Source organism: Pseudorca crassidens, chromosome 1 (genome assembly GCF_039906515.1).
Source record: "Pseudorca crassidens isolate mPseCra1 chromosome 1, mPseCra1.hap1, whole genome shotgun sequence".
Lineage (NCBI taxonomy): Eukaryota > Metazoa > Chordata > Mammalia > Artiodactyla > Delphinidae > Pseudorca > Pseudorca crassidens.
The window spans coordinates 75,153,878-75,180,917 of record NC_090296.1 but is presented as its reverse complement, the minus strand read 5'-3'; the positions used below and the strand labels follow the sequence as shown (position 1 = coordinate 75,180,917).

Genomic DNA, 27,040 nt, shown 5'->3' with positions numbered 1-27,040 from the left:
TGAATTTTACTGTATCTTAACTATACCTCAGTATGAAATCTAATTTTCCTCTCATGGTTTCCTTTTTAACTCTGTTGTCTTCTTCACTTTGAATCTCTAAAGGGCCAAAGCTTCTAATTCCAGGCCCACCCCTCCCTGGAATGAGATTACAAGGAGTCATAAGCGCTGAAGAGAACTTCTTGACAAGAAAAAGAAAGAGATGGACTGCTATGGTCTGAATGTTTGTGTTCCCCCAAAATTCATATGTTGAAATCCTAAGCCCTAAAAGTGATGGTATTAGGAGGTGGGGCCTTTGGCAGGTAATTAAGTTGTGAGGGTGGAGCTATCAAGAAGATAATTAGTGTTCATAGAAGAGATTCCCGGGAGAACTCCCAGCCCCTCCTACCACGTGAGATACAGTGAGAATTCTGCGACCTGACCCATTACAGGGCCCTCCCACACCATGCTGGCACCCTGATCTCACACTTCCAGCCTCCAGAACCGTGAGAAATAAATGTCAGTTGTTTATAAGCTACCCAGTCTGTGTTATTTTGTTATAGCACCCAGAATGGACTGAGACAGGGTCCCCCAATTGTTTCCAAGAAATCATTGGTAAAATTTGTCCTGCACAAAGAAATGCTGCTGGCCAATCATAGAATATACAGAGGAACAGAGGACAGGATCAAAGACAAGGATGCTTTCTCTCCACGTCTAAATGGAACCAGGGGAAGGCTGTCAGCGTGGTTTAGACGGAGGTTTCACAGAGTAGGCTATGGCCAGCAAGTGAAGCCGAGGCACCTTCCTAGCCCTCCCAGCTGGGAGTGTTCCAGCCACTCTGGGACGCCCCAAAGTGTAGGCACAGGGATGGCTTCCCCCACTCCACCAAGGTTCACAAAAGCCAAACGGTGACCTGACAGGGCACCTGTGAGACACGGGCAGATGTCATTTCTGCTCATGGTGCCTGGACAGTTGGCTCCAGAGCTCCTACTGCAGATGATGCCAGGTTCCCAGCCAAGGATGGGCCGATGAGGTCTCTGGTGCAGTCTAGCCATAGGGTCCTGAATCATGGAACTCACCAAGTACTGTCTTTGATGGGCTTGTCTGAGGATGGCCAGGATAGGAAAATTACTATCAAACACCAGGATCAGGCCCCAAGTATCTGGGCCTGACTCATGCCAATCCTGGGAGCAAGGTAGTGATGGGAAATGGAGTTCTACCCTGTTCTACCCTGCCAGGATAGAACAAACATTTCAGGTGTTTGTTGAAGGGACTTCTGATACAAAGAAAAAAAGAGAATGTATTCAAATTTCACACAAAATGGTTTGAAAATTCATATCCTACTACCCAAGTAGAGTCTCCTGTATAACTCTGCCCCCCACACCCACCGCAAACACAAACACAAACACACACACACACCATCTCTCCAAAACGTTTCCACTTACACTCATCCATGTTCATCTTCAGGAGTAAGAGCAAACAAATAATGCTTGCTATGTGCCAGGTATTCCTCTAAACATCTTACTAAATTAACAACATTGAAGGTATAGTATTATCCCCATTTTACAGGTAGGAAACTGAGGCTCAGGAAGACTTAACGTGTCTAAAGTTACCTAGTTGGTAAGTGACAAAGTGGAGTTTAAATCCAGGCTGTGTGGCACCGAAGACCAGTTTCTGCCACATTTGCCGACACGTCTATTACCAGGCTCCTCACAAGTCTGTGCCCACAACCAGCACATGCCCAGCTTTTCCCTAGAGCAGACTCAGGTGCATGGAGGGAGTTGTTTGCCAAGTGCAGCCACATCCCTTCTAGAAGAGAAGACACCAGGAGTCAGGCTGGGAGGAGATTAGAGCTCATTCAGCCCACTGGTTTTGACATTTTTGTGGTTTTTTTCCATGAAATGTGATGAATGTTTCAATTCTTTCCCCAGAAAAATGCTTTACAAGTTCACAGACCCCCTGAATCTTGTCCACAAACTCCAAATTAAAGGCCCTGATCTATTCAAATCCCTTCATTTTAGAGCACCTGATTTGACAGTAAACATTCAATACACGGTTACGGTTGTAGTTGTTCAAGGTGGAAAAAAAAGAAAGAGAAAATCCTGAGACTTAAAAAAAGGTGAAATGGTGGACCCAAGGCCACACAGACAGTGAGTGACTGAGTTGGAAACAAACCCAAGACTTTCAGGCCAGTGCTCTCTCTACCCCATCACCTTGAAACAAGGCCTTTTAGAGTTTTCTTTCAGCCTTTTTAGATTTTTACCTTCATCCCATAAAGACCCAAGTAGTGCCAGCTAGTTGTATGGACAGATGTGAAACAAGAGGGCAGTCAGGGAGTTGAGAAGCTCCCATGTTCCACCTCTCTCCAGGCCCCTCCTTCTCCTCAACTGTCCATGTTACCCCATTACCTTCTCACCCACACACCCCCTTACATCCACCTACGAAATACCTACGAACACAAAAGGAAGGTGGCTGCTAGCAAAGAGATCCAGATGACACCAACTGCATGATAGCGGCCTCGCTAAGCCCACATCAGGATGTACCATGATTCTCTAACATATACAGAGTCAAACAAGCCATTCTCTTCTCTCCCTGCCTTTAAAGCAATTGTCATAGGGAAGTATTGGGGTGGGGAACAGTGAAGGGATCCTTTCTTTGAGACTTCCAAGAAATATAACACCCCCTCTTCCAATGTCTCACTTGCAAAATGTACTTCCTGGTGTCAACTGAACACTCCAGGCTCACTGAGAGTCCCTTTCCTCTGGTTCAAGCTCAGGCCATCAAATCTTCAAAGATCAGAGCTCCTCCTAGCCCATTCTCCTGTCTAATTAATTCAATACCTAGTATCCTGCATTCCTAAGTCCTTTCATCTAATTCTTTGGTTATTTTTATGACCTGTCTACAGACTATTTTAAATGTCTTATTTTAGTTATTATAGCATTAAACTGAACCCAATGCATGAAGAAGGCTCTAACGAAAGATGACTAAACAGAATTACTCTTTAACTCCTATTTAAACTCCTACGACTTCTAGTTAACTCCTACTATGACTAGTAGTCATATTCAATTAATGGTATCCACCATCATGTTGGAGTTTTTAACAACATAATATAGGTCATCTGATATCTATTTTACTTGAGAGGAAATATGGCCCTTAAGTGACAGTGCATCCCTGGAGGAGGAGTAACTAAGAGTACATGGGTTGAAGAGTTGACCTGGATATATTCAGGCTCCACCATCTATTCTATACCATAGAGAGCCTCCTTCAGCCTCAACTCTTGCTTTTAAAAATGAGAATAATGTTTATTTCAACATCTAAAAATGGCAAAATAAAATTAAAATACCCTATGTTGTAGAAGATTCAGAGAAAAGATGCTCTCCAAAAGCAAGTGTGATTCCTCGGGAGCACCATCTGGGAATGTGGGGGAAACGCATTGAAATGTGCAGACCTACTGATCCAGTTATTCCACTTGTGGACAAAGAATGTCACCTGCCATATCCCTAAACAAAGGATGTTACTGCCATCAAACCATCAGCCACTGCTGCAGCCCCCAGTGGTGCACCCTGAGGGGAACTCAGGAAGGAGAAAAACAGGATACTGGCCCTAGATATTCAATACTTAAGATGCATATCAAATGAATGATTTCAATGAGCCCAGAGTCTTGCATCTTCCCACAGAGAGAAAAGCGCTAAATTCATTAACTTGATGTATCTGGTTTTCTTTAATTAATAGTAATCTTACGATGTCCAACTACCTGTTTTTTTGTTGTGAAAACTCCTATATATCCTGGCTTCTCCCTCATCTCTTCGGAACAGTCCCTCAGAGATATCTGAGGGGCTGTCTCCCAAGCTTAAGTCCAGTAAGTCCACCAAATTAAACATAATTCTCAACTTTTAGGTTGTGCATTATTTTTCAGCCGACAGTTTTGGCAACCAAAGAAAGGACCCAGGGGAGACTTCTTTCCTTCACCTGAACTCTACAAGAACTGGAGCCTTGGTACCAGAGGAGGCCTCTTGTGCCCATCCACCACCTAAGAGAGTCGAGATGAATTTGGGTGAGTCTCTTCTTGTTCTCAGATCTCCCAATTATTGGCTTATTATCCTGAGTTTTGGCAGTGTCTAACAGGTACCTGGCTCCCCAGTTGAAAGATACTGGGGAAACCCGGTTGAAAGACACTGGGAGTTGTTCAGTTGAGATAGTGAACAATCTGGACTGGGTGATTAGGTGAGAGGCTGGACTAACACTTTTGCCTCCAACTAACACTCAGCCAGGTTTATGTTCGTCCAAACTTACACTTACAGTCTTCCCTGGTGGCACAGTGGTTAAGAATCTGCCTGCCAATGCAGGGGACACGGGTTCGAGCCCTGGTGTGGGAAGATCCCACGTGCTGCGGAGCAACTAAGCCCGCACGCCACAACTACTGAGCCTGTGCTCTAGAGCCCGCGAGCCACAACTACTGAGCCCGTGTGCTACAACTACTGAAGCCCGCGCACCTTGAGCCTGTGCTCCGCAACAAGAGAAGCCACCGCAATGAGAAGCCCGTGCACCGCAACGAAGAGTAGCCCCTGCTCGCTGCAACTAGAGAAAGCCTGTGCGCAGCAACGAAGACCCAACGCAGCCAAAAATAAATAAATAAATTAATTAATTAATTAAATAAAATAAAAACTTACAAGTACTTACTTAATTGGGAATAAAAGGAAATCTTGCCCTAAAAATGGTCAATATGGGGCTCTTATTGCATACACAGTTAAGTTACAGAAAACAGGCCATAAAACATCTTTTAAGAATTCTGACCTTAAAGAAACAAAAGCCCTTCTAGGTGGATCTTGCATTTCTCTCCTGTGAGACGTAAATATTCCACCTGATCTTCTTTAGGCATTGTGTGTGTGTGTTGTGTGGTTTTTTTGGGTTTTTTGTTTGTTTGTTTGTTTGTTTTTGCGGTACGCGGGCCTCTCACTGTTGTGGCCTCTCCCGTTGCGGAGCACAGGCTCTGGACGCGCAGGCTCAGCAGCCATGGCTCACGGGCCCAGCCGCTCCATGGCATGTGGGATCTTCCCGGACTGGGGCACGAACCCGTGTCCCCAGCATCGGCAGGCAGACTCTCAACCACTGCGCCACCAGGGAAGCCCTGTGTGTTGCGTTTTGAGAACTTAGTCTCTACCATCCAGAAGATACACATATTCTGTACATTTGTCAGCCAGTTGAATAGACTGGGATTCTGAGCAGTCTTTTTTCTGACTGTGTCAACTCTTGAGCTTTTTGACATCTTAACCTTCATTGTATCAGCTATACAAGGAAGGCCTTTACTTTCTTAGGCTTTTTGGGGGAATAAACTTTCTGGATCTTGTATAGGTGGCATTCTTCATACTCTCTTGTGGGGACACCTCTTGTGTCTTATTGGTTTGAATCACTATTAAGATATATCTCATCAATGCCCAGATGATGGATCCTTTAAATTGGAGAAACTTCTAAATTGGTAAATTTTTAAAGCGCTCTCCTTATAAACAGCTGTTTTATTGGTACTTATGAAAAAAACAGATTAGATGGTGGAAAATATATATACATATATAAAATGGTTAACCTAAGAACTATCTTAATTTAAAAAAATGGTTTGAGAATCCTTATTTGTGGTCTCTGCTTCCCCTCAATAAGTCTTATAGGTGCTAATAAAAAACATTAGGATAATTTATATTAATTAGGTTGATTAACAGGGAAGTAAGAAAAAACTGAAGTAAAGTCTAGAGACTTCCTCCCAACAAGGTGGAAATTTTAAGGGGACTCATCCCAAAAGGATAAAAATCTTTCAATGATTATTAAGAAAGGGGATAAATAAAACAGACGTTAATAGGATTAAAAACAAAAAAGTTTTGATACAACGCTACCTAAGGTTGAATGGGTCAAAGGGACCCCTTATTGGTCCCTAACTGTGTGGTCAGTCCACTCAACATGGCTGTCCTCTTGCTCTTTGTACAGCCCCTGATCAACCAGTCTCTGCTTCACCTGCACCCTACTCATGTGAACATGCTTACCCCCTGTCCTTTAGACCAGAAAGTCTCCACCTGCTAGTTTATTAAAGGGAACATCTGTCCTTGTGAGGGTCGTTGACCTGAGGGGCTGCGAGGGGCATGCCCCAGCTGCTGGTTGCCCTGGTAACTGATGAGCCAACCCAATGTCAATTCCCCCTATAAATGGTAGCCTCCTTCTCCGCTCAGTAGTAAAGACTGCTGCTGTGTCCTGCCTGCCATCTGTCACACACAGTTGGATGTCATTCCAGGACCTCGTTGCAGGTATGTAAGATCCCCTGTCTATTAAACCACTGACGTCTCTGTCGCTGTCTTGGGGCTCTTTCTTCGGTCTTGAGGCTGGGCAACTACAAGGCTTGCAGGCCCACAGAGTGCAGCCCAACAGCAACTTTAAAGGGCCCCAAACAAGTCTGCTCTATTTACCCCAGTTTAAAATATACGTATTTAAAAGGATGGAAGAAAGTTGCAGTGAGATACCTGATCAACGATTTCTTGAGCCAACTAATCAAGTGAAAAAAATTAAGAAAAGGGCCTGAGACCCTTGGCTCAGCCTCTCACTGGGGACCCCAGAGACTTTTGTACAAAAAAAAAGATAAAATGGTTGGGATAAAAAGGAATGTTTCTGAACTCCTTGTAAGACCAAGGCTTGTTGATGGCATCTTAATGGAAACTAAGGTTAAAAGTATAAAAGTTGATAGAATTAAGGTAAAAGTTTATCAAAATTGGTATATTTAAATGGGCTTTATGTAAGATGGTTCCATCTCTTTTGCCTAAGTATATTGTGGGACAGACATCATGTCTCACTGGAGAATGCTTCCTCTGCCTGGTATTATAAGACACGGCATATGAATCTGCCCCTAAGGAAATATTAAATATACTAAAGGAAACCAATAGGGTTACCTGGGCCTGTACAATATAAAGTAAAAACTGGGAGCAATATTCAGGGGCAAATTAAAAAAAATAATAGAGATTTTGCTCTGGATTTAACCTCAGAAAGAGGACCTTTGTTAAATGCCTTATGCCAGCTTTTGAAGCCATGATAAATTAAACCCTAAAATTCTAGAACATAGAACTCTTGAATTTCAGTTTTGTTGGAAATCTCATTGATATAAAAAAGCAAATAAAAGAAAATATGGTTTGGCAAATCAATCTTTTAATATCATGTAGGCAACAAACCAGTTCTTTGGAGACTTAAAAGCAACTGTCTTTGTCTTGAAAATCTCTACAAATCAGAAATGTAAATATAGCCCACAATGACCTGAGCCTGAGCCTAATTAGCTCAATCAGGTAAAACCAGAAACCAAGGTTAAAAAAATGAGAGAAAGGCCTTTTTGGTTTTTTTGCTGTACACGGGCCTCTCACTGTTGTGGCCTCTCCCATTGCGGAGCACAGGCTCCGGACACGCAGGCTCAGTGGCCACGGCTCGCGGGGCCCAGCCGCTCTGCGGCATGTGGGATTTTCCCGGACGGGGGCACAAATCCGTGTCCCCTGCATTGGTAGGCGGACTCTCAACCACTGCGCCACCAGGGAAGCCTGAGAAAGGCCTTTTTAAACTCAAACTGCTAGAAAGGCTCCCTCACCCAGAAGGCTCCCTCACTCAAAACCTAATTCATAGCCTCCTTAAGGGTTTATCAAGGAAAAGAACAAATTTTAAGTCTTTCCCACAAATAGTAAATCCTTAGTCATCTGAGCAAATAAATTTAACTTCTTCCAACTGTTATTTATAAGCTAGTAAGTTTATATTGTAATATCTGATTCATAACTAAGTTTTTTAAGTGAAACTATGAGATCTCTAGTTTTGTCTATTTAAATGTCTGTGTACACATGATACATATGAGATGTCACTACCTCTGGATATACTCTCAAAATTAAATTTATAAAAGACCTCTATTTAGTTGACTTAAAAGTAAGTGCTTACAAACTAAATATTTCTAAATATAAAGGAAACTGGCCAGAATGAATTTCAGGTTCACGTGACCTAGGAAATATTCAATATTAAATTAATATCTATTAATATTAATAGCTTTTTAAGCTTGCTGACTTAATCAATATAGACATGTTTTTTATTGTACCAAGGTTTACTGAAGGTCAATAAGTTCATATTATTTGTGTTGCAGAGTTTGTCAGCAAAAAAAAAAAAATTAACTTGGTATGGTGATATTTTATAAGTTTAAAGTTACCTGAGATAAGAATTTTCAGGTGAACTCTTAGGAATAATTATGTTTTGGGTATGTCTGTCTAAAATAGTTTCTCCAGATTTTTGGTAATTTGAGCTTTGCTAAATTAAGTTAAATGATGGGAATTCATAGAATATCCAGGTCATTTCAAATAATATAAAATACTGGAATATTAATTGCTAAACAAGTCTAAATTTGCCTACTTTTGTCTCCTTACAAGAGGGAAGCTAAAGGTGTTTGGGTTTATTAGACGCACATCTTGTACCACATTGAAGAAAGAAATTATTCTCTGAGAAAATGGATGTTTCTCCTGGTTATGGACTATTCCAATCAGAAAATGCTGATGGGGGCTTTCCTGGTGGTGCAGTGGCTAAGAATCTGCCTGCCAATGCAGGGGACGCGGGTTCGGGCCCTGGTCCAGGAAGATCGCACATGCCGCAGAGCAACTAAGCCCATGCACCACAACTACTGAGCCTGCGCTCTAGAGCCCACGAGCCACAACTACTGAGCCTGTATGCCACAACTACCGAAGCCCGTGCGCCTAGAGCCCGTGCTCCGCAACAAGAGAAGCCACCGCAATGAGAAGCCTGTGCATCGCAACAAGGAGTAGCCCCCACTCACCGCAACAAGAGAAGAGCCCGTGTGCAGCAACGAAGACCCAATGCAGCCAAATAAAATAATTAAAAAGAAAAAAGAAGAAAATACTGATGGGCTTACCTGGTGGCACAGTGGTTGAGAATCTCCCTGCCAATGCAGGGGACACAGGTTCAAGCCCTGGTCCGCAAAGATCCCACATGCTGTGGAGCAATTAAGCCCGTGCACCACAACTACTAAGCCTGCGCTCTAGAGCCAACGAGCTACCACTACTGAGCCTGCGTGCCACAACTACTGAAGCCCATGCACCTAGAGCCTGTGCTCCTCAACAAGAGAAGCCACTGCAATGAGAAGCCCATGCACCACAACGAAGAGGAACTCCCGCTCACCGCAACTAGAGAAAGCCCGCAAGCAGCAACAAAAACCAAATGTAGCCAAAAATAAATAAATAATTTTTTTAAAAAATTCTGGTATGACAAACAATTCACAATTACTTGTTCCTTGTCAGTTTTCACTAGAGATTAAAGTTTTTAAGGGTTAAATTTGTAATATGTAATTAAAGCTAATAAAATATATTAAGGGAAACATTTCAGTATGCAAGGAGAACGGGACTTTCAGCAAAAGAAGGTATGAGGAATGGAAGTACATTGTGTTAAGGGTAAACAGTGATTTTTGTCCTACAACTGGTTGTTTCTGGATGGAAAAAGGAACTAATATAGATACAGAAAGTTGTAGAAGGTTTGTAGAAAGGGAGCCCTGAAAAAGGAGTTTTATGCATGGTCAGGTTGGGATCAGATTAAACTTAATTAGGCGAATGGCTATTGTTATTAAAAGTAGGCTGGTGCAGGACTGGATTTCGTTCTTCTCTCTGTTAAGAGAACAAAGTTTTCTTAGAATACTGCTTTTGATAACAGATTGTGTGAGCTTCTTTGCCTTTAAGTGATCTGCATCTGTTTTTTGAAATCTTTTGTCACTTTGGTTAAGTGAATAAGTATTATTTTGTAACCAAGCAGGACTCTATGGGGCCTTCCCAGGACAGACCTCTCTCCCCACATCCTCTGCCTGCCTCCTCTTTGTAGAAAAGCTGGGTCTCCCAGGCCTCCCCTGAGTCACAAAAGCCTTGTTCAAGAATTAATCATCGAAATAAGTCAGACAGAGAAAGACAAATACTGTATAATATCACTTACATGTGGACTCTAAAAACTACAACAAACTAGTGAATATAACAAAGAAGCTAACTCACAAATAGAGAACAAACTAGTGGTTACCAGTGCAGAGAGGGAAAGGAGGAGGGGCAATAAAGGGGTAGGGGATTAAGAGGTACGAACTATTAGGTATAAAATAAGCTACAAGGATGTATTGTATTGATACAACATGGAATATAGCCAATATTTTATAACTATAAATGGAGTATAACCTTTAAAAAATTGTAAATCACTGTATTGTACACCTGTAATTTATATAATATTGTACATCAACTATACTTCAATTTAAAAAAGCAAACGATACAATTTTTAAAATGTTAGAAAAAAAAGAGAATTAATAATTTAAAGGATGTGAACATGTAATGACAAAAATAGCAGTTGGGCTAGGAAAACTGTTTTACAGATGCTAAAACCCCCACCAAATGGAAGAAGTTAACTACTTGATGACCATGAACATGTCCAGACCTACTGGAGCCTGAGAACTGATAATGTTAATTGACACTGCCCTGTCAACCTCACCATCAACCAATCAGAATTGTGCATGAGCTGATCACACATCCTCCTATTCCCCTCCCTCACCTTGTCTTTAAAAATGCTTCCCCAGTAGAAGAGAACATAGGCAAAATATTCTCTGACATAAATCATAGCAAAGCATTCTTAAGTCAGTCTCCTAAGGCAAAAGAAATAAAAGCAAAAGTAAACCAATGGGACCTAATTAAAATTACAAGCTTTTGCACAGCAAAGGAAACCATAAACAAAATTAAAAGACAACCTACAGAATGGGAGAAAATATTCCCAAATGATGCGACTGACAAGGGCTTAATTTCCAAAATATACAAACAGCTCATACAGCTCAATATCAAAAAAACAACCAAATCAAAAAATGTGCAGAAGACCTAAATAGACATTTCTCCAAAGAAGATATACAGGCAGTCAACAGGCACATAAAAAGATGCTCAACATCTCTGTTAGAGAAATACAGATCAAAACTATAATGAGGTATCACTTCACACCAGTCAGAATGGCCATCATCAAAAAGTCTTCAAATAATGAATGCTGGAGAGGGTGTGGAGAAAAGAGAATCCTCATAAACTGTTGTTGGGAATGTAAATTGGTGCAGCCACTATGGAGAACAGTATGGAGGTTCCTTTAAAAAACTAAAAATAGAGTTACCATATGATCCACAATCCCTTCCTGGGCATATATCCAGAGAAAACTCTAAAAAAATATATGCAGGACTTACCTGGTGGTCCAGGGGGTAAGACTCCACACTCCCAATGCAGGGGGCCCAAATTTGATCCCTGGTTGGGGAACTAGATCCTGCATGCATGCTGCAACTAAGATATCCATGTGCCACATCTAAGACATACACATGCTGCAACAAAGGTCCCGCATGCCGTAACTAAGACCTGGCGCAGCCTAAACAAATAAATAAATATTTTTTAAAAAAGATACATGCACCCCAATGTTCACAGCAGCACTACTTACAAGAGCCAAAACATGGAAGCAATCTAAATGTCCATCGACAGACGAATGGATAAAGATGTGGTATATATATACAATGGAATATTACTCAGCCATAAAAAATGAAATAATGCCATTTGCAGCAATGTGGATGGACCTAGAGATTATCATACTAAGTAAGTCAGAAAGAGAAAGACAAATACCATATGATATTACTTATATGTGGAATCTAAAATGGTACAAGTGAACTTATTTACAAAACAAACAGATTCACAGACATAGAAAACAAACTTATAGTTATCAAAGGAGAAAGGCGGGGGAGGGGTGGGGATAAATTAGGAGCTTGGGATTAAAACACACTACTATACATAAAATAGACAAACAACAAGGTCATACTGTATAGCACAGGGAACTATATTCAATATCTTGTAATAACCTGTAGTGGAAAATAATCTGAAAGAATACATATGTATAACTTAATCTACACACCAGAAACTAACACAACATTGTAAACCAACTACACTTAAATTTTTTTAAAAAGCTTTCCTGAAACCCACTGGGGAGTTTGGGTCTTTTGAGCATGAGCCACCCATTCTCCTTGCTTGGCCCTGCAATATACCTTTCTCCATCCCAAACTGACATTTCAGTTATTTTGGTCCCACTGTGCATCAGGCACACAAACCTGGGTTCAACAACAGTTTCACAGTGACCTATGATCCTATATGACCAAGTGTTTTGAAACCTTTTTGATATTTTTTGACAAACTTCCCAAGTATCGAATTTTAAATAAAGTTCTTTTGACTTCCAGCTGACTTTGGGATGCTTCAAAGGGCCTTGAAACATCCCAAAGAGAGATATTAAAACTAATTAGGTTTATTTATGTTATATTACATGGGAAACATTATCAAAAAGTGGTTATAAAATCATCTTAGGGCTTCCCTGGTGGCACAATGGTTAAGAATCTGCCTGCCAACGCAGGGGACACGGATTCAAGCCCTGGTCCAGGAAGATCCCACATGCTGCAGAGCAACTAAGCCCATGTGCCACAATGACTGAGTCTGCGCTCTAGAGCCCGCGAGTCACAACTACTGAAGCCCACATGCCACAACTACTGAAGCCTGCATGCCACAACAACTGAAGCCCACGCTCTGCAACAAGAGAAGCCACCGCAATGAGAAGCCCGTGCACCGCAACAAAGAGTAGCCCCCACTCGCTGCAACTAGAGAAAGCCCGAGCACAGCAACAAAGACCCAATGCAATCAAAAATAAATAAATAATTTAAAAAAAAATCTTAGGTTAGATGTCATTAACATAGATATTCTAAAAGTTATATAATTCATAAAATTCTGATATGTCTTGGTATAATATTATCAGTTGTAATTCTAGTTATTTTAAAATGTTGTATGTCACAGAAATATCCAAGTTTCTTGTTGATTACATTGTAATCAGAACTTTAACCACACCGAAGTCTTGTCAAAGACTTATAGACAATCACTGTTTTACTCTGATGCTTCTAGAAAATGAAGATCTTCAAAAAGATTTATAAAAAGAAATTTTTGACAAATATAAGTTTCTGATAACTTTTAGATCATACCACTGAACTGGATAAGAAATTACAAAACTCTAATGGAAAATCTACGACATCATCCAGATCAACAGGAATTAATTACATGGGAGTAAAGGAACTGATAAATGATTTATAATTTTACAACTTCTTTCTGAAATATACTGGCTTTTAATCTTTGTTTTCCAGAAAACAAAACTTTGTTTTCCAAAAATCCTCTTACAGTATGGCATACAACAAGTTGATAAAGTTTACCTTGTAAACGAAGATGAAACACGTGTCTTTTTCTCTCTACCTGATCTTTCCAGAATTTGGCCTCCCTGACACCCCTGTGTACTTGATGACTTTTTGTTATCAGATTACAGCTAGTTATACTAATCATGTTTTAATTTGTTCTCTCTTGTTTTCAAATTACACCTTGTGCCTCTCTGTGCAACTATGACTTTATTAATGTTACTAGCTGTATTACTTATACCCTGTCTGTTTTATAAGATTATTGTCTCTTGCATTAACAAATGTATAACCAGGCCTTCAACAAAATTAATGATGGCTAAATGTCTTGAGGCAGTTGATCATATATAACTCTACATAATAGTGCAACTCTAGATATGGGAAGAGGCAGCAAGGGAAAACATTCCTTGGATCATAATATATTATCAGAGAATTTTAGATCATCAGCAGGGCCTAATCAAAAAATTAGCACATCAAGTGGCCTATCAACAGAATCTTCCCCTGATCTAGGAATGAACCTTCCTAGTGTCACGGGACAAAATTAGTCATGAAATGCCTCCCAAAGATTGGTCAAATCTATGACCAAGAGGAGGCCCTGTGGACAAAGAATGTTGCCTGTCATATCAGTAAACAAAGGATGGTGCAGCCATCAGCTACTGCGGCCAGCCCTGATGGTGCACCCTAAGGGAACTCAGGATGGAGATAAACAGGATACTGGCCCTAGATAAGGTGTGTATCAAAGGAATAATTTCAATGAGCCTAGGCTCTTGAATCTTCCCATACACAGAAAAACCCTAAATTCATAACTTGAGGTCTGGTTTTCTTTGACAGTATTCTTTTGATGTTCCAATTACCTGGGCTGTTTTTCGTTTCTGTTTTGTTTTTGCAAAAATTCTTATATATCCTGACTTCTCCTTACTCTTTGGAATAGTTCCTCAGAGCTATCTGAGAGTCTGCCTCCTGGGCTTAAGTCCTCAGTAAGTCAATAAAACATAATTCTCAACTTTCAGAGTGTGCATTTTTTTCATTCAACACACTTTTAGGCAGTTATCCTAAGAACATAATTAAAGATATGTTAAAAAAAAAAAAAGATATGTGCAGAGACTTAACTGCAAGGACATTCATCTCAATATTGTTTGCAAAAGTAAAAAACTGGAGTCAACTAAATGCTAGCAGTAAATGACTAGTTTATACTATAATTTACTTAACCAGACAATGGGATATTATGCAGCCATTAACAATTATGCACAGGGGAATATTTAATGACATGAAAATATGTTCACAATGCCCTAAGTAAAAAAAAAAAGCAAGCTTAAAAACAATTTAAAGGGGGACTTCCCTGGTGGCGCAGTGGTTAAGAATCTGGCTGCCAATGCAGGGGACACAGGTTCAAGCCCTGGGCCGGGAAGATCCCACATGCCGCGGAGCAACAAAGCCCCTGTGCCACAACTACTGAGCCCACGTGCCACAACTACTGAAGCCCACACGCCTAGAGCCCATGCTCTGCAACAAGAGAAGCTACGGCAATGAGAAGCCCACGCACCTCAACGAAGAGTAGCCCTCACTCACCACAACTAGAGATAAGCAAGTGCGTAGCAAAGAAGACCCAACACAGCCAAAAATAAAATAAATAAATAAATTTATTTGTTAAAAAAGTTAAAGTATATAACATCCCATTTTTTAATTTAGAGATAAACAGGCATCGAAAAGCTCTGAGAGGCCAGCATCAAGATGTTAACAATGATGGCTTTAAGAGTGATTTCTATTTTTTTCCTTTGTGATCTATGTATTTAAATTTTCCACAATAAGCACATTGCTTTTCCAAGCAAACCTATTTGTATTAATAGTATATACTTTGTTCACAAGGTTGCAATGAGGATAAAATAGGATAATGCACCTGAAAAACACTTTCAGTAGTGTAAAGCACTATACCAATATTACTGATACCGAAAGCTCAGCTTCTCTTTACACCAGTGCCAAATTGAATCTTGGAGGCAAGAGTTTTGGGTGAAGTAGAAAAGAATAGCTTTGGGACTTCCCTGGTGGCGCAGTGGTTAAGAGTCCACACAGTTTCGATCCCTGATCTGGGAAGATCCCACATGCCGTGGAGCAACTAAGCCCGTGCGCCACAACTACTAAGCCTATGCTCTAGAGCCTGCAAGCCACAGCTACTGAGCCTGTCTGCCACAACTACTGAAGCCTGTGTGCCTAGAGCCCGCTCACCGCAACGAAGAGTAGCCCCCACTCGCCACAGCTAGAGAAAGCTTGAGCAGCCACAGGACCAAACGCAGCCAAAAAAAAAAATTAATTAAAAAATAAAATTTAAATAGATAAATTCTATTAAAAAAAAAAAGAAAGAAAAGAATAGCATTATTGCTTTGCCAGGCAAAGGGGGCCAGAGCAGGCTAATGCCCTCAAAGCTGTGTGTCCCAACTTGGATAAGTTTTATAGTAATGGTTCAAAGAGGACATGATCAGCTCATAGATGTTCTTCTGATGGGTTAGTGGTGAGGTAAGTAGGAGTCAGCATCATCAGCCTTCAGGTTCCAACTGGTCTGGGGTCTACATGCTTGTGGGCAGCATACCATCTTTAATCCTTAACTTCTCTCATCTGGACGGGGTTTCAGTATCTGCAGAATAGCTGAAAGATATTGTGGTGTGTATCCCTTGATGGGTAACCAGGACTCTGCCCCAAGGCTGCACTATTCTTTCTCTCGACTCTGTTTCTCCCTTGTCTTGCATCCCCCTCTTTCCCTAATTAACAACTGCTTGAATCTGCCCATTGGAACTCAGGGAAGGTCATGGAGGCTGAATGAAGGTAATCAAAGAAATGGAGGGATACAGAAAGGCTTTGTGCGCAGGATCCCCACAGGGCCCTGCTTGGTATCACTATGATCTACTCTACCTAAACCTGGGTGTCCTTCCCCATCATTCTTGTATAGAACCTGTCTTCCTATTTGAGATCTCCTTTGTTACATTCTTCTATAGGTCATCTCCACACCAGCTGACCACCAGACAATTCCTTCTTCCTACCCTCAAACTGTAGCAGACCCGTTTCTTCATCCATCTTACCTTTATACTTTAACAAATGCTCACATAGTTAGCAAACCATGGGGCTTGTCTTTTTTTCACAAATAGTAGATTATTAAAAACCCAGTGATATTATGCCAGTGAAGAGCCACGTTTCCATTTATTCTTTTCCCATTTCCAACCCCTTCAATTGTTACTCTGCTTTGTCTCTTCATATCCTACTCTCTCCACTGTGTTCACTACCCCCATCCCATTTATAGATCTGCTTAAGCCTGTAACCTCTCTTCTTTCTTTCATTCCTTCATCTATTCATTCAAAAAATATTGTTTGGGGGCTTCCCTGGAGCCTCAGTGGTTGAGAGTCCGCCTGCCGATGCAGGGGACACGGGTTCGTGCCCCGGTCCGGGAAGATCCCACATGCTGCGGAGCGGCTGGGCCCGTGAGCCATGGCTGCTGAGCCTGCGCGTCTGGAGCCTGTGCTCCGCAATGGGAGAGGCCACAACAGTGAGAGGCCCGTGTACTGCAAAAAAAAAAAAAAAATATATATATATAGTTTGGTTGCATGATATGCAACAGTCACTGACTAGCTGCTGGGCCATAAAAACGAATAAAACACAAAGGAAGTGGAAGGAAGGACAACATAGGTGATAGGGGACAGATGAGTAAAGACTCAGAGGTAAAAAAGAGCATGGCACTACAGAAGACCTAGTTTTATTAGAGAGTGAGTATTGAATGAGACACTGCTGCTTCCAAGCAGTCAGGAACCTGCTAGAAGCTATTGCTCACACAGACCTCACAGCCCTGAATCAGCTGGGGAGCACCAGGGCCACTGTGAAAACTCACATACAAGAAGTTCATACATCCACTTACCAACACTGCCAGAAGAGAATGGGGTAAATGCCTCGGGCTTCTCTTCTGCTTTGCACAGTTGCCAAGAGCCCCTCATTGGCAGAACATAAACTACAGCAAGAAGGCTGAAAGCAAAGGAGTCTGGGGAATCCTGTTCCCAGGTTTCCAGACTTTGTGATACAAAGGAGAGCACACAGTGTGTGGAAGAGGCACTGACTGCCCAGGGCACCCTTCCTCCAGGCCCTTATTACAGTTTCGTTCTTTCCTCCAGCATACAATGGGATGGATGCTGGATTCTGCATTTATTTCATTCAGTCTCCTATCACAGCTGCTTTGCTATTCCAACCAGGTTGTAACACTCTGAGAAGAAAGTCCACTTGTTTGAATCCTTTTTTTGAATCCCCTCAATGCCTGGCAAGCATATTGCTTTACACACAGAAGATACACAATAGATATATGCAAATAGCTGCAGTGTTGAAACTTGAATTCTGGCCTTCTGGCTCCCAATTCAGAGTTCCACCCAACATCACTCAGTCTTTCTTCATTAACAGGATGTCTTTTATTTTTAATGGAAGTTAAGTATGTGTTTGAAATTGCTCAGTTCGGTTTTGCTTACCAGAGAAATTCCTCTAGAGTAAAAAGAACTGAATAGACTACAATGATTGAAAAGTTGTCAGCAGACACTGGGTCAGATTAGTGGAACATTGGTATCTATGAAGAGTAGTTTCAACTTTCCAGCGAGGTAATGATGAAAAAATAAATGGGACTGAAGAAAACTGCGGCTGGACCCAACCAGCTATTTTTGCAGAATAGGTCAACTCAATCTCATCTGTTTCAAACTAATGCAGAAGCAAACGGATGGTCTCTCTACAGTTTTAGTAGTAAATAATAAGCTCATGATGTCGATAGGAGAACCAAGACAAGAAAGCTGATTAGATTTGTTATGGAATTTTTTTGTTAAGGATGAATCTGCAGCTTAAGATGATAATAACAATCACTCAAGTGCAAACTGATGTTGTTTGGTTTTCGTTTTTTTTATTTTTGCCCATGTTGGGTCTTCGTTGCTGCGTGCCAGCTTTCTCTAGTTGCAGTCAGCGAGGGCTACTCCTAGTTGCGGTGCGCAGGCTTCTCATTGCCGTGGCTTCTCTTGTTGCGGAGCACAGGCTCTAGGCACGCGAGCTTCAGTAGTTGTGGCATGTGGGCTCAGTAGTTGTGGCTCCCGGGCTCTAGTTGTGGCACACGGGCTTAGTTGCTCCGCGGCATGTGGGATCTTCCCAGACCAGGGCTCGAACCCATGTCCCCTGCATTGGCAGGCGGATTCTTAACCACTGCGCCACCAGGGAAGCCCCCAAACTGATGTTTATTGGGTGCTTCTCATGTGCCAGGCACCACTCTAAAAATTGTGTATGATCTCACTTAAACCTCATGAGAACCCCATGTGGTACTTTTACAGATGAGAGAACTACAGCACAGAAAAGGTAACTGACATGCCTAAAGACACACATCTAGTAAGTAGTGTCATCAGGATACAAACCCAGGCAGTCTGAGATGATCCTCATGCTTAGCCACTGTTCTATACAGCCAGAAATGTGGCACCTGGGCAGTTATCACTCACTGTTAAAAATTCAGACAACTATGTCAGTAGCTGTTTGAGACTGTCAGTAATGACTATATCAAACAAATCATTGTACTTAACATTACTCTGACTCATGAATTCGCTAGTTGCTATTACCTGTTTACATATATGAACCAAAGTGTCTCATATATATAACTTTATAACATTAGATAAATGTCACTTAACTTTTCTGAGTTTTATTCCAGATCATGCAACACTTTTTCTTTCTAGTTTATTAGACAAAATGTGGAAGAGAGTCTGCCAAGGAATTCCAGAAGTTTACTAGCAAATGAACAGGCAACGGAAATGGTTAGATCAAGTTAGAGCTGAGCAGGATCACACGGTGCTCCTCTGCCCTCCAGAGGCCATTCTGACTCCAGCCTGGGTCAGGGGCCTGGGAGTCTGAAGCTGCTTGAGAGGTCTAGCCTGACCACAGGGCATCTGGGAAGGCCAAGTGGATGCCAAAACCATCCTAAAATGTGCATTCCACTTCAGAATAGATCTGAAAACCTATCTTCCATCTCCTCTCCAACCCAACACAGCCTTTCTATGGCAAGCTCACGCTCTGGGGCAGGAGCACTGATGGGAACCATTTTCACTATAAAACTAAGACTGGGGCTTCCCTGGTGGCTCAGTGGTTGAGAGTCCGCCTGCCGATGCAGGGGACACAGGTTCGTGTCCCCGTCCGGGAAGATCCCACATGCCGCGGAGCGGCTGGGCCTGTGAGCCTTGGCCACTGAGCCTGCGTGTCGGAGCCTGTGCTCCGCAACGGGAGGGGCCACAACAGTGAGAGGCCCGTGTACCGCAAAAAAAAAAAAAAAAAAAAAACTAAGACTGAAGTTGAGCTCTATCCAAGGCCCAACTGGAGTGGTGATTGTTTATCCCTCCCCACCTGCTCCTGCTGTTTCTCTTCCCCCATTCTCATTAAATAATGCTTAATCCTGCCAATATTAGTCACTTTAAGTCATTAAATAACCCAGCACCCTGGGATATTTTAAGGGGCCAAACTCTCAGTGGGTATCTATTCCTGAAGCGAGCTGAATTCTCACTAAGGAGCCAGATCAATAAAACGCTGGTCTAAGAGTCAAAATAGCAGGATGGCTCTTGCTCTCCCCTCTTCCCTGCCCTTCCTTGCCCAATCTTTGAAGGTGGCAGTGTGGCTGCCAAAAAGGCAGCCACAGGGAGAGAACAAACTAAGGCAGATGCTGGCCAAGGAAATGGCATCAGGGCTGAGACTGAGAAGTTGGCAGGACCAAGAAGAAGGCCAGCCAAGTAGGCAGTCTTTGTGGTTGGGAGATTGGTTACATACAGGAAGATTGAGAAATAAGTAAATATATGACAATGAGAGCCAGGCTTATCAGGGCCTCAGGAGGAATTTACACAAATGGAATGGAGGAAGACTAGAAAAAAAAACAGAGGTATTGGACTGGAATTAGAGATTTTGGTGTGAACTCATACATGATGAAATAAATAGATGATAGATAGATAGGAAAGATCATCAGTGGATGCCTGTGATACATAGGTATTATAAGCATACTAAACACCCAGATCTTGGTTTCTAAATACCATTCTCCACTAAAAGGAATCGGGGGGGAGGGATAAATTAGGAAATTGGGATTGACATATACATGCTACTAGATATAAAATAAATAACTAATAAGAACCTACTGTGTACTCAATACTCTGTAATGACCTATATGGGAACAGAATCTAAAAAAAAAGTGGATATATGTATATGTATAACTGGTTCACTTAGCTGTACAGCTGAAACTAATACAACATTGTAAATCAACTATACACCAATAAAAATTAATTTAAAAATAAAAATAAACAAATAAAAGGAAACAGGGCTCCTTGAAGAAATGGCTGATTCCAGGACCGGGGCATAAAATGAGCTTGGAACATCCTGTTGTAGCAGAAAATAAGGAAGTGCTCAAAGAATACTTTGATATGTCCAAAGGACATGGGACTCAGCTTGAGAGGGTTCACACTAGCCCAAACTGGAACAATCGGGTGGGATAGGGAGGGTGGGAGGGTGGGAGACGCAAGAGGGAAGACATATGGGAACATAGGTATATGTATAACTGATTCACTTTGTTATAAAGCAGAAACTAACACACCATTGTAAAGCAATTATACCCCAATAAAGATGTTAAAAAAAAAAACAAAACTGGAACAATCTGATCATCATAATAATGTTATAATAATGATAGATCTTAATCCATTGACTAACATAGGAATCCATGAGTCCATACTGATATGAATAAATGAATGAAAGAATGACTGAATAAGAAAGAAGAGGGGACTTCCCTGGTGGTCCAGTGGTTAAGACTCTGTGCTCGCAATGCAGGGGTCCCGGGTTCAATCACTGGTCAGGGAACTGGGATCCCAAATACCAAAGAAAAAGAAAAAAAAAAGGAAGGGAAAATGCTTTCTGACAATTGAATGTCATCTAGTAATGTAGAAGGAATGATGGACGTTAAAAATCACCATGTGGCAGCCATCATATTGGTGGCTGATTTAGGCAGGAGTCATCAATGGATACTAAGATTGGTGACTAAAGTTTGATGAGGAACAGGATATTGGGAGAGTCTTGGACTATCTCCCTACAAAACACTATTAAATTGCAAATGGGAAAATGATGACATCACAGTGGAGAAACTTGGCAGTATCAACTTAGCCAGGTGATCTTGGTTACCCTCATCAGCAATGGGACAGGTTGATATTGGATATCTCCCAATGTGATTCTCTAAGAAGAGCACAGCATCAGTTTGTTTGTTTGTTTGTTTGTTTTGGGGAGGTTGGGTGGTACTCCTGCCAAGAATGTATGGCCTGAGTCTGGATGTGAGGAAGCATCGGACAAACCCCAATCAACGGTACTAACAGAATGAAACATGTATACTCTTTAAAACTGTCAACGGTCATGAAAGACATTAACATTAAGGAATATTAAGGAACTATTCTAGGTTATAGGACATTAAAGAGACATGACAACTAAATGCAACATGATACTGATTGGATTCTAGACCACAGAAGAGAGGAAGAGAATGGGATAGTTGTCAAAATTTTAACAGGGTCTATGGATTGAATAATAGTGTTGTATCGATGTTGATTTTCTGATTCTGGATGGTTACAGTATGATTATATATGAAAGTGCTCTTATTTGGGAGAAATGCACTGTGGTATTTAAGGGACGGGTCATTATGTTTGCAACTTGTTCTCAGAGAAAGAATCATCATATACATTAGAGGGAAAGAGAAATATGGTAAAATGTTAAAAATTAGGGAATATAGGTAAAGAGAATATGGAAGTTTTGTGTACTGTTCTCGCAACTTTTCTCTCAGTTTGAAATTATCTCAAGATAAAATATTTTTAAATGATATGCCATACTGACTAAAAAAGACGGATAATGCCGAGTGCTACCAAGGGTATGGAAGAATAGGAACTCTCATACATTGTTGTGGGCTTATAAACCAGTACAACTACTTTGGAAAACTGTAAGGCTGTCATAAATATACCCTATGACTCAGTAATTCTTCTCCTAGGTATACACCCCAGATGCTCACATATGTGCACTACACATATAAGAAGGTTTGGCCAGCACTGTTTGTAATGGTCAAAAACTAGAAAAAAAAAATCTCTATCGGTTATCAATTACTGCAAAACAAATTATGCCAAAAGTTAGCAGCTGATAACATAGACATTAACATCTCACAGATTCTTTGAGTCGGGAATCCAGTGTGGCTTAGCTCTTAGCCTGTCATGATGTTGCTGTCAAATTGTCAGCCATTGGACTGCAGTCATTTCAAGGTTTGCCTGGAGCTGGAGAATCTGCTTCCAAGCTCATTCATTCATCTCTCACCATCTGGACCTCTCCAGAGGGTTGACTCATGACATGACACTGATTTCCCCCAGGTAAGCAAACTAAGAAAGAGAACCCACAATGGAAGCCACAGTCTTTTTGCAACCTAATCGCAGAAGTGAAAACCCATCACTTTTGCCGTATTCTATTCATTAGAGACTGGTCACTGGGTCCAGCTCACACTCAGGGAGAGAGGATTACACAATGTGATGAATAACAGGAGACAAGGATCACTAGGGGCTATCTTAGAGACTGCCTACTACACAACCCAAGTGTCCAACAATGTTAGAACAGGTAAATAAATTACAGTCTATTTAAATACAGCGCAATATTAAAGAATATAAAAGAAATAAATGAATTACAGCTACTTGCATCAAGAAATGACTCTCACAGACAAAAATGTTAGGAAAAAATAAACACAAAAAATAATCATATGGTATGATTCTATTTACACAACATTCAAAAAGAGGCAAAACTAAACCATGATAATAGAAGTCATGTAGAGGTTGCCTTTGCAGTGGAAGGATGGAGTAATGACTAGGAAGGATGTTTCCAGAATGTCGGTAATATTTTAGATCCTAACCTGGATCACGATTACGCGGGGGGGTTCATTTCATAAAAAGGTATTGAGCTGTACACTTTTGGTGTCTGTGCTCTTCTGTATGCTTAGTATACGTCAATTAAAGATTTTACTTAAAAAAATTAATCCCCCAAAATTCAGAATTGGGTTTATTTGGTAACTTTTTATTTTGATATCATTTCAAGTTTATAGAAAAGTTGCAAGAATCATACAAAGCACTCCAATATACTCTTTCCCCAGATTCACCAAGTGTTTACATTTTGCCCCATTTGCTTTATCATTCTTCCTGTGTATGTGTATTCATTTTTTTCTGAACCATTTGAAATTAAGTTGCAAACATCGTACCTATTTGCCCCTAAATATTTCAATGGGCATTTCCTATGAACAAGCACATTCTCTTATATAATCACAATACAATTATCAAAATCAGGAAATTTAACTTTGATACAATACCATTGTCTAATCTACAGTCCCACGTAAAATTTCATCAATTGTTCCACAATGTCCTTCCTCTTTTTTTTAAGTGCAGTCTCCAATTCCAGGATTATATGTTACATTTAGCTGTCATGTGTCTTTATCCTCCTTTCATCTGGAACAGTTAATCAGTTTTTCATGTCCTTGACTTTTTTGAAGACTACAGGCCAGTTATTTGTAGACAATCCCTCAGTTTGGATTAGTCTGATGTCTCTTCATGATTATATTCAGATTATGCATTTTTGGCAGGAATGCCAACTTGTCAATGCATCACATCAGAGGTACATGATGCTACTTGGTTTCCTTATTGGTAATATTAGTTTTGGTTATTTGATTAAGTCAGTGTCTACCAGATTGTGCCACTGTAAAATTACTATTTTTCCCTGTGTAATCACTAGATAATCTTGAGACTATGTAAGTGTCATGTTCCTTAGCAAACTCCCCCACAAATTTTAGCTTCCTTTGATGATTCTTGCCTGAAGCAATTATTAATATGGTGGTTGCCAAATGGTGATTTTCTAATTCCATCATTCCTTCCTCATTTATCACATTTATTAGTTGGCATTCTGCTGGAAGGAGATTTTCCCTTCTTTACCTTTTATATATTTATTCATTCATTTGTGTACATCAGTATGGATTCATGGATTATTTTAGTTAGTGGATTACTATGTTATTATTAATTCTGAGGTTCTAACTGTTCTCAATTTGGCTAATAGGAGATCTAGGATAAATTTTTGACCTGACTTACTTATTACTAGCCAAGTGACCTTATACTCTGAAATTCCCTCATACTGAAATAAAAACAGAATGTGAATTTGGACTTCACAATGTACCCAAGTACAACAAATGTATAGGGGAAAGGCAGTACAACGTGAGAGAAGAGGGATAATTAGAGAAAGGCTATGAACCTTAAGTTGAGAAGTCTCCCTAGATTTTATCTTTAAGTTTCAGTAATAAATGGTTAACTCAAAGTAAATGACAACAGCAGGGATGAATGTTAAGTCTCTATTAAAACCTGCCATGTTTGAAATCAGGAAGAAACAGTAGTTAAAGTTCACAGAGAAATAACTTCAGACTTCTTTTTTCTTCGCCGTAAAGGCTCCATTTTCCATCAACTCACCACGCACGGTTCCCTTTTCATTTGGCTGAAGGCTCCGTGTTAAGTATCAACTAACAACAGTAAGAACTAGAAGTTCACCTATAACTTAGCACAATACAAAAAGAAATTGTTTATAAGACCAGGTTATTTTTTCTTATTCTTATCCATTCTCAATAGGATGATGACTTTTTAAGTAATCACTTTTTATTTACGGAGAGAAGATTCTTCTCAGACAAAAATGAACTCTATTTTCTACATCTTGAGTAACAAACATAAAATCTCCATGAGGCATTCTACTTTTCAAAATCTAGATTATGTTAAATAACTCCTACATTTAAGAAGAGAGAAAAGCCTGTCAAACAAAGTGGGGCTTTTTTCTTACATAGAACACTGAGTTGACAGCAAACACCTCCAGAACTCTGAAAACGTGACAAGTAAAATCAACACATATCATTAGGAAATAAAAAGTAAAAATCAGAAGAGAGAGCGTGACCACTGCTCAACAATGGAATTAATACATCTGAGATATTAGAAACTGAAAGATTGAAACTTAGAGGAATAAAGAGAATTGGAAAGGCAAGCTCTGCTCAGGGAAGACACTACATAGGGAGCATTAGTCTCTTATAAGATTGGTTACTTTAACCAGCCTTGGACACAATCAAATATCTAGACCTTCCAAGTGAGGAAGCTTTTAACATCATTGGACAACATGCTACAAAGCCTATTTGAGCAGCAATCAGCTTTTGGTAACGCCCACTATTCCTTCCTGACCCCTTCAAACTGCAACAGATATGTTGGAAGTTAGGCTCAGTACATTTACTCATCTAAACTGTTTTGAAAATGTTAGAGCAAAAAGATGAGAAGAAAATCATATGTTGTGCTATGAAAATCAAGAGAAGAGAGTGTTAGAAAAAAGGGGGATCAACAGTGTCAAATGCCACAGAGAAGCTAAGACAGGGAGGGCTGAGAAAAACCCACTGTGCCTTGTGACTAGGAAGCCAGGACTGCCTTTCGGTGACCAGTCTGAATGACAGGGACAGAGGCCGAAGCAGCAGCAGGAGTCAAGCGAGCAGAACTAGGAGTGACTGTGCATTGGGAATGGAGTTTCATTCTTAAACCTGTTAGCACAAGTTCCTGTGCCTGACGCACAGTGAGGCCAAACAAACAGAAACATCAAAGCTTGGAGCAGAGAAAGGTTTACTGCAAGGCCATGCAAGGAGAAGCGTGGCTCATGCCCAAAAGAACCCCGAGCTCCCAGAAGGGTTTTGGCAAAGCATTTTGAAAAGCCAGGTGAGGGAGGACGGTTGCAGGGTACGGTTGCAGGGTATGTGATCGACTCATGCACAGTTCTGTGACTGGCTGATGGTGAGGGAACAGGGCGGTGTCACAGGGGTTAACATTATTAGTCCTTAGGTGCCTGGAGGCCTGGGGCTATGTGCTAAAGGTCATCAAGTAGTTAACATCTTCCATTTGAGGGGGGGGTTCACATCTGTAAAACAACTCAGGAAATGTGCATCAAATACTGTTATCTAGGTACTTCAGAGATAAGCTAAACATTGGATATGGGGGAAGGGCCTGTCTGGGGAAGGTCCCATAGGCTCCTGCTCCATTATAAACCTACAACAATAAAAGAAAAATAGGCTAAGAGTTGCATCAAGGTCAAACAAAGGGGTGTGTGTGTGTGTGTGCGCGTGCGTGCGTGCGTGCGTGCGTGTGTGTGTGTGTGTGTGTGTGTGTTCCAGCACAGAGAAAAAAGATGTCTACAGGCCAAGGAGGGAAGAGGAAATTAAAGGTGCTTAAGCTAGACAAAAAGAAGATATTTAAGGGAGAAATCTTTGATTCTACCTGTTATAGCACCCACAAGGATGAAGAGGGAGAAGACAAAGAGGATTGAGAACACAAGGATAGTTCAAACTTAAAAAGAGGAAGTTCAGGGCTTCCCTGGTGGCTCAGTGGTTGAGAGTCCGCCTGCTGATGCAGGGGACGCGGGGTTCGTGCCCCGGTCTGGGAGGATCCCACATGCCCTGGAGCGGCTGGGCCCGTGAGCCATGGCCGCTGAGCCTGCGCGTCTGGAGCCTGCGCGTCTGGAGCCTGTGCTCCGCATCGGGAGAGGCCACAACAGTGAGAGGCCCGTGTACCGCAAAAAAAAAAAAAAAAAGAGCAAGTTCAGTTCTTCTAAGATGGGGAGAAAGAAACAGAGTTATTTTGGAATGGATTAAAAGGCTCACCTCACATGGTTCTTTTCTTTGTTAGGAAAGTAGGAGGTAAGGCTTCTCTGTCAAAAGAGAAGAAGGTATAT

General features: G+C 41.1%; 1 long non-coding RNA gene and 1 other non-coding gene across 3 annotated transcripts in view; one reads left to right on the top strand and one right to left on the bottom strand.

Annotated features, from left to right (window-relative positions):
• LOC137226278 (uncharacterized) overlaps positions 1-27,040 on the bottom strand; it is a 96,696-nt gene that overhangs the window by 58,882 nt on the left and 10,774 nt on the right. Inside the window, exon 2 of one of the 2 annotated variants that reach the window (XR_010944280.1) lies at positions 11,219-11,394. The exons of the other annotated variant lie outside the window; for it this stretch is intronic. This is a non-coding gene — a long non-coding RNA (uncharacterized lncRNA). The remainder of the gene's footprint in view (positions 1-11,218; positions 11,395-27,040) is intronic. 2 annotated transcript variants of the gene reach the window in all.
• TRNAA-CGC (transfer RNA alanine (anticodon CGC)) lies at positions 21,034-21,106 on the top strand. The gene has a single exon. It is a non-coding gene; the product is annotated as a tRNA-Ala (tRNA).